This window comes from Nomascus leucogenys, chromosome 6, assembly GCF_006542625.1.
Source record: "Nomascus leucogenys isolate Asia chromosome 6, Asia_NLE_v1, whole genome shotgun sequence".
Taxonomy (NCBI): Eukaryota; Metazoa; Chordata; class Mammalia; order Primates; family Hylobatidae; genus Nomascus; species Nomascus leucogenys.
The window spans coordinates 80,685,626-80,699,766 of NC_044386.1; positions in this window are offsets into that span (position 1 = coordinate 80,685,626).

The following is a 14,141-nucleotide window of genomic DNA, read 5'->3' on the forward strand; positions in this document are numbered from 1 at the left end:
TTTTCAAATTGTTTTAAAAACATTTTGTCCACATTTAAAACTGCTATCTGCAGGAGGGACAATTCAACCAAGTTTTCTACTAGTATCAAAAGCAAGAATACAGTTTTGAACATGTTAGGCTTGACATATTTACTAAACATTCTTGTTAAAACACACAGTAGGCAGTTACAATATACAAGTATGGAGTTCAGGGTAGAGACCTGAGCTGGAGCTATACCTTTGGTAGGGATCAACATATAGATGCTATCTAAAGTTATAACACTGGGGAAGATCACCAAAAAAGTGAGTATAGATAAAGAAGAGAAGAAATGCAAGGACTGAGACTTGATGGTCTTTGAAATTTAGAAGGCTTCGAGAAGAGTTGACAAAGTAGACTGAGATGGAGTGGCAAATGAGGTACAAGAAAAACCATGAGATTGTGGCATCCTAGATTCCAAGTGGAAAAAGTTTTAATAGAAGAAGGAAGTGATCGGTTGTGTCAAATTCTGCTGATAGGACAAGTAAGATGAGAACTAAAATTGATTATTGGATTTAGCAATGTAGAGGTCATCGATGACCTTGGTAAGAGCAGTTTTAGTAGAGTGCTGGGGGTAAAAGCCCTGCTGGAGTGAATCACAAAAGCAGTTGTCAACTTCATGGAATTATTGTGAGGATTTATATGACAAATCACAAGTTATCTTAATATATAAAGAGCTCATAAAATTAATGAGGAAATAGATTATTGTTTAATGGATACAAAGTTTCAGTTCGGGATGATGGGTAAGTTCTGGAGATGGATAATGCTGACAAATGCACAACAATGTGAATGTACTTAATGCCAGTGAATTGAACAGTTAAAAATGTTTAAAATGGTAAATTTTACGTTATGTATATTATACCACAATTAAAAAAAGAAAATGGCAATCCATAAAAACGAGCAAAATAAGAGTGTGCAAAAGGTAAAAATGGCTGTTAAACATATGAAAGGAGTTCTATCTAATAATTAAATGAACTAGATATTTAAAGAAATATAGATTAAAATGGACAAGTAGTACATTCCACCTATCAGATTGAGCACTTTGAAAAAGTTTGATGATATATCGTGCTGGTAAAGACATGGAGGAACAGTACTTTTTTTCATTATTAGTAGAATGCAAAATGGTATAGTGTTTTCAAAGAGCAATTTAGCAATATCTATCAAAATTAGAACGGCATATACCACTTGATCTAGTAATTCCATGTTGATGTACAGATATATTCATACATATATGATTTAAATATATTTACATACACACGCAATTACTTATTTAAAGAGATATTTTTGCTATATTGCTTTGAGTAGCCATAGACTAGATACATCAATCATGGTATAAACATGTAGTGGAATTCATGATTTCCGGGCAATAATTAAAGAGAAGAAATCTGATCAACATAATCAGCTAAAAAAATAAAAGCAAGGTACAGAACAATACATATAGTATACTAGAATACTGATGCAGAAAAAAGAAATATACATACATATATTCATAAATACAAACACACACTCAAATATGAATACACATAGTCCTAAAACAGCTCTGGAAAGACTTGGGAGAAATTGTTACAGCTTTGCCTCTATGTAAGAGACAGAAGATTGTGGGTCTGAGGTATGAGGGAGACTTAACTGTTTACTATGTCTTTCTATACATTAAAAAAGTGGGGTTTTCTTTACTTTTTTTTAATTTGAGACAGAGTCTTGCTCTGTCACCCAGTCTGGAGTGCAGTGGCGCGATCTTGGCTCACTGCAACCTCAGCCTCCCAGGCTCAAACAATTGTTGTTGTGCCTCATCTTCCCAAGTAGCCGGGATTACAGGCACGTGCCACCATGCCCAGCTAATTTTTTACAGGGTTTCACCATGTTGGCTGGGCTGGTCTCGAACTCCTGGCTTCAAATGATCCACCCACCCTGGCCCCTCAAAGTGCTGAGATTACAGGCATGAGTCACTGCGCCTGGTCAAAAAAAAGTGTTTTTTTTTTTTTTTAACCATGTGCCCACATTACTCTTTAAAAAACTTAAGTATAATGTAGACAAGAAAAGTGCACATAAGTGTACAGTGTGATAAATTTTCACACACCAATGTAACTAGTATAGAAACATTACCAGTGCCCCTGAAACCCTTCTCCCTCCAATTCCAATATTACTGCCCCAAAGGGATTATCTTTTCATTTTAATGAAATATTTAGATATATTTCTTTCAATGCCTAGAGCTAATCATTATCCGTATTATTCCTCAAAACTGGACAAAGGGCAGAATGTTTTTGATTCTCTATCTCTTCTTCATCTCCCATAAAATATTATCTGAGAATTCAATTCTCTATTGCTACTACTTTTAAAACATTAAGAACAGCTTATTTAGATTAAGCGTTTTCCTGGCTCACCTGCTTCTTATAGCTCCTGTCTTTTTGTAGGGGTCTATGGTCATGTTTGATATTCTTTTCAGTTGTCCCCTTTCTCATCCCCCTTTCTATAGTTTGGAAATTTTCTACCTCATAATCTAAACCTTGCTTACCATGAAAGAATTTGGGAGTAACAGAGATTTGCTTTCCCCGGCTGCCTTGCAGCATGGGCCAGGTCTGCCAGTCAGATACACTCTCCCTAAGGAAGCCAAAATCTGTCCTGATGATGGGAGGTGCCAGAGCTGGCAGCTGCTTCTGGTCTCCAGAGGCAACAGGGGTGGTTGTTCTAGTGGGAGTAGCCACGCAATATGTTTCTGAGATATTTCCACGGTTTGTTCAGAACTTGCATCCATAGTCCATTTTACCGCTGTAGAAAATTTCCATTGTATAAATACAGTGTAATTCATTTTTCCATTTTGCTACTTAGGAATATTTGAGTCGTTTCTTTTCTTTTCTTTTTTTTTTTTTTTTTTTTGAGACGAAGTCTCATTCTGTTACCCAGGCTGAAGTGCAGTGGCACAATCTCAGCTCACTGCAAACTCCACCTCCTGGGTTTAAGCAATTCTCTGCCTCAGCTTCCTGAGTAGCTGAGATTACAGGCATGTGCCACCATGCCCAGCTAATTTTTGTAGTTTTTGTTTTTTAATTACAAAAAGAATGCAACTTCCAACAAACTTCAAATGCATTTCTTGGTGCACATGGCAAGGGATTCTCTCTTGCACACTAAATATTCATACCCTATCCCATCCCAGAAAACTAAATAATAAGATAGAGGAGTGGAGTCACAAAACTGATAGAAATTAGATTATCCATATAAGATACATATCTAACATCATCATCATCATCATCCTTATAATTCTAGACGAATCCACTGAAATCTAGTTCCCCTGCCACCACTGACCTTGTAGTAGGGAGGGAATATGTATCCTGTATCAATTTCAGCAAAATATCTATTCTCATCTCTTTTGGAGAATCTGAGAGATTTCTGGTATTATCCTCTTGACCAGTCTTCTCCAGTGACCTGCACTGGAAAGAACCTAATGCCCTTTTGCACACTCAAGAATTAATACAGCACTGTGAGTTGCCTTTGCTCAACATAAAAGGCATTTGAACAGGATATAAATAATGCTTTAGCACAAATAGAGAAATTTCTAGTAATTGAATTTTATGACTCATTGTCTGAATAGTTGAAGTTGACGGTGGGTTTCCTTCCTTACTTCCTTCCTTCCTTCCTTCCTTCCTTTTCTTCCCTCCCCTCCCTTCCCTTCCCTTTTCTTCCTTCCTTTTCTTCCTTCCTTTCCTTCCTTCCTTCCTCCCTTCCCTCCTTACCCTCCCTCCTTCATAAATGATACCATCTATGCAGCCACCTTCTACAGATCAGGCATGCATTCCCTGAGAGCATTCTGAAAAAATGGATGCTTTGGGCTCATTTGCATTTCTAATGGAAAAGACGCAAGACATTCCAGGAGCTGAATCCTAGTACAAGTTGGGCTTGGGAAAGTGCTTCAGGCAATAGTATTTTTTTCAATTCTGTATTGGGAAAAACCTAAAAGGTACTTAGCCAAACACCCTGAGCCCTGAGGCACTCGAAGCAAAATGTAATCCATATGTTTCTGATTCATTTCACTCACCTCAAAGGCTTTCAGAGTGGGGTTTCAATGCTAAGAAGTTTTCAAACTGTTCAACTTTTCCCTTTCACCACAATAAAAAGAATTCATCTATTGAACCCATTTCCCAAAAGATAGTAACATACAGGCTTAGTATTTAGGATTCTAATTTCTAGGATCCCACATGCAACTGAATATATTCTGCATCCTTAAAAATCTGTCTTTTTTTGTGGTTTAAAATAGAAGCACCATAACATTTTATTACTATTATTATTTTTTATTGAGACAGAGTCTCACTCTGTCACCCAGGCTGGAATGCAGTGGGATGATCTTGGCTCACTGCAACCTCTGCCTCCTGGGTTCAAGCCTCAGCCTCCTGGGTAGCTGGGATTATAGGCATGCACCACCACACCCAGCTAATTTTTGTATTTTTAGTAGAGACGGGGTTTCGCCATGTTGTCCAGGCTGGTCTCAAACTCCTGACCTCAAAGGATCCTGCGCACCTCGGCCTCCCAACGTGCTGGGATTACAGGTGTGAACCACTGCACCCGGCCTACCATAACATCTTAATAACAAGCTGCAAAAGGGGAGAGGAAATGTTATGCTAAGGAATGATTTTGTTTTAAAGATACAGAGGTTCTCAAGGTTAGAAGGGAGCTGAAATTCCATAATTTAATTTGGTCCAATTTCCAACTCACTTATATGATGTTGATTATACTTAATATTTTTCTCTTATATGCAAAATATTTCTTTTCTTTTTTCCTCCCTCCTTTCCTCCATCGCCCCCTCCTTCCTTTGACACAAAAATTTTGCAATTATACATTCTAGGCAGAAAATATTTTGGTTTCTTATTAGAGCATTTTACAGATAATCTGATCTCTTGTTTGTTCCTCTTAATTGGAAAAGGTAGTCTCTGTACACATAAGGAGTAAAGTGTAAGGGGGTGTTCAGAGCAGAGCAGATCCCCAAAATACGTTAGCTGTTCAGGGAAGTGAACAGAAATAGCACAGAGGATAAGCAAGAAGGCCCCGGATGGGACTTGAATTTAAGGAGGAATCTGGCAAATATATTTAGAGGATCCAAACTCCATGCATGAGATTGCTGAGTGCTAATCCCAGGGCAGAAACTGCTTGCTTTCTGGCCCATTTTATATAATCTGCTACTTATATTTTATAAAAACTCTTTGTATTTGCCATTTCTTATAATAAAGAATAGCCAGGAGAGAGTGTTCAACTGTCTACTCTTCCATCTGCGTGCACAGTTAGAACATTTTGATTAAACTGCCTAGTCATTTCACACAGTGAGACATTTTTCGTCAGATAACTAAACTAGTTAATTCTGTCAGCATGCTTGAGTTTTTTTTTTTTTTTTTTTTTTTTTTTTTTTTTTAATGACACAGAGTCTTGCTCCATCACCCAGGCTGGAGTACAGTGGTACAATCTCAGCTCACTGCAAACTCTGCTTCCTGGGTTCAAGCGATTCTCCCGTCTCAGCCTCCGGAGTAGCTGGGACTACAGGTGCGTGCCACCATGCCTGGCTAATTTTTTGTATTGTTAGTACAGACATGTTTCACCGTGTTAGCCAGGATGGTCTCCATCTCCTGACCTCATGATAGGCCCACCTCGGTCTCCCAAAGTGTTGGGATTACAGGCGTGAGCCACTGCGCCCAGCCCTGAATTGAATTTCAACTGAATTCAAGCCTGACAAGTTAATCGAACTAGTTATAGCTTAAGTAAAATTATTCTAGTGAGCATTGTCCTTGAATTTTTTTGAATTGACAAAATTTATATTACTGACTTGAATTTTCAAGTTACTCAGGTCTAATAGTTTTCCATTCTGTCTAGAGCCATTATGACATATGGTAAATGAAATGCAATTTTCCCCAGTAGTTTATTAAAAAAAAGACTAAAAATAGCTTTTACTTCACCTGCAAAACTTTGCTATCCAGATTTTCCATTATGAAGAGGAAACTAGTCAATAAAGAATAGGACAAAAAAGCTGTGGAGAGGAAACAGTTAAAAAGAAATACCAGTGGTTGTCTTTTTTTTGAGACAGTCTTGCTCTGTCACCCAGGCTGGAGTGCAATTGTGTGATCTCAGCTCACTGCAAGCTCCACCTCCTGGGTTCAAGCAGTTCTCCTGCCTCAGCATCCTGAGTAGCTGGGATTATAGTTGCACACACCACCACACCCAGCTAATTTTTGTATTTTCAGTAGAAACGGGGTTTCTGCATGTTGGCCAGGCCAGTCTCGAACTCCTGACCTCAGGTGATCTGCCCACCTTGGCCTCCCAAAGTGCTGGATTACAGGCGTGAGCCACCGCTCCTGGCCCCCAGTGATTGTCGTTTATATCGAAGCCCAAACTCTGCCCTGGAGTGATCCATTTCCAGTGTCTGTAGTTTATGGGAAGGCAGCCTTGGGAGGAAAGTGTCCCTTTCCCAGGTTCCCTGTTCTAACCCCGAAGAATGTGTGGCACTTATGCAGCGTTTCCAGTGTTTCATACTGGAATAGTGTTTATAGACATACATACTGTTTTATGCATGACATTCTCTTGTCTTATTATGCAAAATATATATATTTAGTTTAAAACTAGTTGACTAGGGTTATATAGAAATGCTTTGAAATATTCCTGAAAAATTACTCCATTTACAAAATCATATTCGTGGGTTGCTAGATGTTAACTTAATGGGAAGACGCTCTTTTTCTCCTATGTAGCCAAATTTAGGGTCTGACTAAATTTTACACCACTTTTTTCAGTTAGTACCCGATTCCCTTTCTATTCTATACCCATCCCAATACATTTAGTTTCAGAAAAATGTTTAGGTTCTCACTAAGGAATTCCAGGCCCTGGTGTACATTTCTAGCACTATCTGCCCCTATAAGACCTTGCCCAGCCACACTGGTGGATTCTCTGTTCTGGGCATGAGCGTATCAGCCTCTGCATTTCTCACCCCTCACCCATTGCTGAAGTCGTCTCCTCCATCTGGCCTCTCCTTCCTCTCCCCTTTACTCATATGACTTATCCACCTTTGAGACCTTCATGTTGTACTTCATCAAGATGGAAGCTTTTTCTTGTCCATTGGGCCCACAAATTTCTCCCTTTCCTGAAATAGATCAGCAACTTTCCTTTTGTGCCCCTCATCTGGTAATGACATGCTATCCATTATTACTAGACATGATTACATACATTTTGAATCTTCACCCTTTTCTTCCAACTAGATTGAAGTTCACTGAAGAAAGAATAAGTGCCATATGTCTTGGATAAACACATGGTAACAAACTCAAGTTTTTTTTTTTTTTATCCTCATTATCACCAACATCACCATCATCATCATCACCATCATGTATTATTAATAATACCTTACATTTGTTTTAACTTTCATTTTGTTTTAGGTTGGGGGGTAACGTGTGAAGGTTATATAGGTAAATTGCATGTCAAGAGGGTGTGTTATACAGATATTACCTGGGTGCTAAGCCTAGTACCCAACAGTTATTTTGTCTGCTCCCCCTCCCTCCTCCCATTCTCCACCCTCAAGTAAGCCCCAGTGTCTATAGTTCCCCTCTTTGTGTTCATGAGTTCTCATCATTTAACTCCCATTTATAAGCCTTGAGAACATGTTGCATTTTGTTTTGCTTCTATGTTAGTTTGCTAAGGATAATAGCCTTCAGCTCCATTCATATTCCTGCAAAAGAACACGATCCCATTCTTTTTCATGGCTGCATCGTATTCTGTGGTGTATATTTACCACATTTTTTAAAAATCCAATCTGTCACTGATTGGTATTTAGGTTGATACCATGTATTTGCTATTGTGAATAGTGCTGCAGTGAACATGTACATTCATGTGTCTTTATGGTAGAATGCTTTCTATTCCTTCGGGTATATATCCAATAATGGGATTGCTGAATGGTAGTTCTGTTTTTAGCTCTTTGAGAAATTGCCATACTGCTTTCCACAGCGGTTAAACTAATTCGCACTCTCACCAACAGTGTATATGTGTTTCCCTTTCTCTACAACCTCACCAGCATCAATTATTTTTTGACTTTTTAATAGCCATTCTGACAGGTGTGAGATGGTATCTCATTGTGGTTTTGATTTGCATTTCTCTCAGATCAGTGATGTTGAACTTTTCTCATATGCTTGTTGGCTGTATGTATGTCTTCTTTAGAAAAGTGTCTGCTCATGTCTTTTGCTCACTTTTTAATGGGGTGGTTTTTTTCTTGTACATTTGTTTAAGTTCCTTAAAGATGCTGGATATTAGACCTTTGACAGATGCATAGCTTGCAAATATTTTCTCCCATTCTGTAGGCTGTTTACTCCGTTGATACTTTCTTTTGCTGTGCAGAAGCTCTTTAGTTTAATTGGATCCCATTTGTCAATTTTTGCTTTTGTTGTGATTGTGTTGTGATTGCTTTTGGCATGTTGGTCATAAAATCTTTGTCTGTTCCTATGTCCAGGATGTTATTGCCTAGGTTGTCTTCCATGGTTTGGATTTTATATATAAGTCTTTAATCCATCATGAGTTGATTTTTGTATATGGTATAAGAAAGGGGTCCAGTTTCAATCTTCTGCATGTGGCTAGCCAGTTATCCCAGTACCATTTATTGAATAGGGAATCCTTTCTCCATTGCTTGTTTTTGTCAGCTTTGCTGAAGATCAGATGGTTGTAGGTGTGTAGCCTTATTTCTTGGCTCTCTATTCTGTTTCATTCATCTATATGTCTGTTTTTGTACCAATATCATGCTGCTTTGGTTATTGTAGAATTGTAGTATAGTTTGAAGTCGGGTAGCGTGATGCCTCCAGCTTTGCTCTTTTTGCTTAAGTTGTCTTGGCTATTTGGGCTCTTTTTTGTTTCCATATGAATTTTAAAATAATTTTTTCTATTTCTGTGAAGAATGTCGTTGGTAGTTTGCTAGAAACAGCATTGAATCTATAGATTACTTTGGGTAGTATGGCCATTTTAATGATATTGATTCTTCCTATCCATGAGCATGGGATGTTTTTCCTTTTGTTTGTGTCATCTCTGATTTCTTTGAGCAGTATTTTATAATTCTCATTGTAGAGATATTTTGCCACCCTGGTTAGCTGTATTCCTATTTTTTTTTGTAGCAGTTGTGAATGGGATTATATTCCTGATTTGGCTCTCAGCTTGGCTGTTGTTGGTATATAGGAATGCTAGTGATTTTTGTAGATTAAATTTTGGATCCTGAAACTTTGTTTAAGTTGTTTATCAGCTGAAGGAGCTTTTGGGCCAAGACGATGGGGTTTTCTAGAAATAGAATCATATCATCTACAAACAGGAATAGTTTGACCTCTTCTCTTCCTATTTGGATACTCTTTATTTCTTTCTCTTGCCTGATTGCTCTGGGCAGGACTTATAATTCTACGTTGAACAGGAATGATGAGAGAGGGCATCCTTGTCTTGTACCAGTTTTCAATAGTACCTTATATCTGAATGGTGATATACATATCATTTTATTAGAACCATGTAAAATGAGAGTGCTACTCATTCTCACAATACCGTTTTGAAACAGTTATGACAAAATTATGTCCATTTCACAGAGGTGGAAACAACCTTGTGACTTGTACAATTTCGTATTGTTAAATGTCAGAGACAGAATCAAAGGCTAACTTTTTTGGGGTGGGGGAAGGGATATTAAAATAAATCACAACTTATTTTAACTCCAAGATAAATTTGACAAAAGGAAGCTATTTTAAAATCACTAAATGAAGATGTACACACCTTCCCAGTTGAAAAGTATTATGCACTAAGCATATGCTCTCCATTATCAAAGAATTTACCCATATGATACCATGTAATCCTCATAAACTTCCTAAAAAGTAAATATTATCCACTCTTACAGCTGAGGAAACTGAAGTTTATAAATTTTAACTCGCCTGAAATCACACAACAGAAAGTGGTAGTCTAGAGTAATCTTAGAGGGCCTGATTCCAAAACACACCCTCCTTCTATTACACTGTGCTGCTTTGCTAGAACCCTAGAGCAAAAGGAAAAGGAAGAAAAAAATCTTATAACTGTGCAGACTATCTGCTCAGAGACAATACAGATATTCCTACATTGAAAAGTAGTTTCATAATCTATCTCAGTTACAGATTCATTGATTGTATTTTTGTCATGTTTTGCTCACTATTTTAATTTATTTTGATACCTATTTGCTTTATACTATCTATGCTCTGAAAAGAATAGATTTGAGACTTCTGCTTTCAGCTATAATGGTATAAAGATAAAGACGGAGTTAAAAATTCATCTTGTAAATCCTAGAGCAAGTGCTAAAATAAAAAAAAAAAAGAACAAAGAGTTACAACTAATTAGCCAATAGTGGAAACAAAATGGAATTATTAAACAACTCTATTAGTCCAAAAGAGTTAAGGAAAAGAAGAAAGGGACAAAGAACAAATGGGATAAGTCAGAAACAAACAATAAAATATTAGATTTAAATCTGAAAGCATTACTAATTTTATTAAATGTAAATGCTCAAAATACTCCAGCTGAGAGACAGAGATTGTCAGACTGGATAAAAAAGCAATTATATGTGGTCTAAAGAAATGTACTTAAATATAAAGATACAGTTTAAAAGTAAAAAATGAAAATGATATGAGGCAATTATTTATATTTATATTTTTTGTATTTTTTTTTTCTGGCTTTATTTCCCGCTCTCTGGGCCTGCTCTGTTTTTCAGTCATGTAGTTTCACGGGAGTAGTAAAGGACCAAAAATATTATCCAGACCTTCTGTTTATTTATTAACCAGTCATTTGCCACTTAAGGAAACTAAGAAGGAAAAAACCTGCTAGCTGTCCAGTGTTGAACAGGTATTGATTTTTCTTCTAGGCAAACAAGGAAATACATATTTATATAGGTATGTTTCATTTTTAAATTTAAACAAATTGTTTTTGAATAATTACAATGATGGGTATTCACTGTAGAAAATCTGAGTATCTTGATAAACACAAATAAGAAATTAAAGTTGTCTAATATTATGCCACTTATATTTCACACATTTCCTTTTTACCAAGTCAAGCATGTTTTACAAAAAGGAGACAAAACTTATTTCAACTTTAAAACACATTGTGTATATCTTTTCATGTCAATATATCTTCTAAAATTCTAATGATTATTATTCTCTCATATGGTATATTGTAATTTATCACAACAATAATTATACCTAATGTGTATTGAACACTTACCACCTGCCCAGCAACATGCTGAGCTTTACATTATTTATTTGGTCCCTATCACTGTATATCTATGTGAGTAACATTAGTTGCCATGACAATGTTCTTTCACATTGTAATTAGGCCAAGTTCTCTTGTATTATAGTAAATGTTAAATTTTCCTTTGGAATTGGCTTGCCCAATTGGCTACTCCTTCTACCTCTAAAAGTTGTATCTTTCTATTTCTAGTTCATGTGTCCACCCAATACAGCATTTCACCTATTGAATGTATCCATGACAGTGTGTCCCTCACTTGCAAAACAAATTGAATTTTACACATTGATATAAACTTAGTGAATGCTGTGAGTGCTTCAGCATTGCACTGAGTACCTCCTAATCTCTTACATCATGTTACTAATTTGTGTCCACATTTTTTGTTATTTTTGCCAATGCTGTGATGAACATCCTTGTGGGTATATAAGTAAATTGTGTTATACTCATGCCATGACTTGCCTGATGTCCAGATGTTCTCACTCCCTCTCAAGACCTGAACTATGCACTACGATACTCTATTTGGTGCTGAGTATAAGTCTCATTCAGTGGTGTGTGAGATTGGCTTCTGTTAACTTGTAAGAGTTGATGGTGTGCATCTTTTTTTACACTTAGCATCCAGTGAAATCACACTGAAATCAGCCATGGGGGGAGTATTTACACTCCAGAAATCAGCAAACACTATAAGTTAGGAAACTTTCTTTCTTTGGAGGACAGATTGTGAAATATTTACTAGCACATCCCTGGCTTCATTGATGAGTTGATACAGGTATCTTGTATGCAGCACTACACAGTGACTCAGTTGGCATAATTCTTAATCAATACAGTGTTGTCCACCAGCCAAGAAGTCTGCAACATAGCAGTGATGAATATATAGTGTGGCCCAAGGTCACACAGCCAGTAAGTGGCAGAATCAGAATTCTAACACCAGATGTTCCCTGTCTACAAAGGCATATGTTCCTCTGCTCCATCTTTACTGTTTCAGGAAAGGGTAGGGCCCGGAGACAGACAGCCTGGCTTTGTCTCTTGACTCTACGACTGTGAGTAGGTTATTAGCTTCTGTATCCCTAACTTTCCTCGTCTGCGGAAAGGGAACTAGAATAGTACCTATGTAATTGTGATACCGTGAGGGCTAAATGAAGTAATGAATCCAAGGAACTTAGCACAACACTGGGCACATAATAAATGCTCAATAAATATTAATTATTTTTAATATGTCTATTTTAAAGCACACAGTGTAATAAAACTGATATCATCTGGAATTCATCTACCTTTTATCCCACAATCTTCTTTTTAAGGTTAGGAATGTTTGACAGTTTTGTTTTTAAAAAGATTGAAAATTGAATTGAGCACACAAATTCTTTTTTTTAAGTTAATACATATTTCACCTATAGTTCCATTATGAAACAATTATTTACCAGTTCGCTTAGTGGATCAAGCACCCTTAAAAGAAATACATGGATTCATAGGAGCCTTTGGATATCTGGAGAAGTGATTTCCTTTAGAAAAGTTGCCATGCCATGACTTGAATACCTAATTTTGGTTAATCATTAGAAATCTGGTTGTTGCTGCCTTGGACAAACATAATCCCCTTAAACATCTCTTTATGAGGAAGCTGTCCTTTGGACATAACGTTCTTGTCATTTGAAAGAACACCTCTTGATAAGTGGAAATATTAACTTTCAGCAGGGAATCTTCTTCTACCAAATTTATTCAAAATGAGTTTAATATTCTCTTTTAATTCCTCTGTCAATTGATGGTGAGGAAGAAGTTCTGGGGTCATGATTATCTATAAAACAAAGATAGGAACAGATTGAATAGAACAGTGCCTGGCCTATTGTAACCTCTGATTCATATTGAATGAATAATGAATCAATCTGAAGTGGACGTTGTGATGCGCACGCACACACACCCACACACCCACACACACCCCTATAAGCAACTTATATATAATACACACACACAAAGATAACAACTGAAAAAACCATAAAATCTAATCTGAAATAAAAGCTGTCATGTAGATCGTCCATGCATTTCTCATATTTTATGGGAGCAACGTTTTGACGGATGGCTTTTTGTAATGTGCCTGGTACTTCTCTTGAAGTTATCTGGCAGCCCTGACACTGAACGCTGAGTAAAGGGAGCACTGACCCAAGAGGGCTTCGTGGAGAGGCAGAACTCGCAGTCAGTGGTGCCCCTTCTCTGCGGTCAAACCTGACAGCAAAGAGCCAGTCCTTTTAGCCATGTTTTCCCCAGCTGATACCCGCGACTGTGATGAGAAAGTCTGAAAACAGATCCAGCATTTGAAGTGTCCTTATTATTTTTGCTCATTTTCTAGAATTTGGATTTCAGTGGCATTTCCTCCGATGCTCTGGTGAAACTTTAAGGCAGTTTTTAGTTTTCTGTGGAGTTTTGACAACTGAAGCCAATTTCTCCCAGTGCAAACATAACTTGCCTCTCAGCTCTGCCCCAGGTTGAAAATGTCAGCCACTGAGAGGCCTGCCCAGGCTGCTGATGGCCAGGAGCCAATCGGAAGGACACTTTTTCTCTCCCAAAGTTCCCCTCAGAGAACGTTTGCAGCCCCATTTTCTACAGGGATCAAACAATGACAAGTGAGCAGTACGAAGTGGTAAGTCAAAGTCCCCTAAATTCTAACAAGCCCAGCCTGACAGAGACCTCCAATAGCTCAGAGACACATGCTCTTCTCACTACCCTGTTCTCTGTTTCTGTCAGGCCAAGTGGACTAATGAAGGAAGGAAGATAGCAGACCTCTCCAGCTAGTTCAGTCAAGGAAGAGAAGAAAGATATTTTGTGTATCAAGAAACATCAATTCTCATCCTGCCTCTGCCATCACTCGTCAAAGGAAGTGACTGCCTGGTCCCTAGTCTCCTCAGCT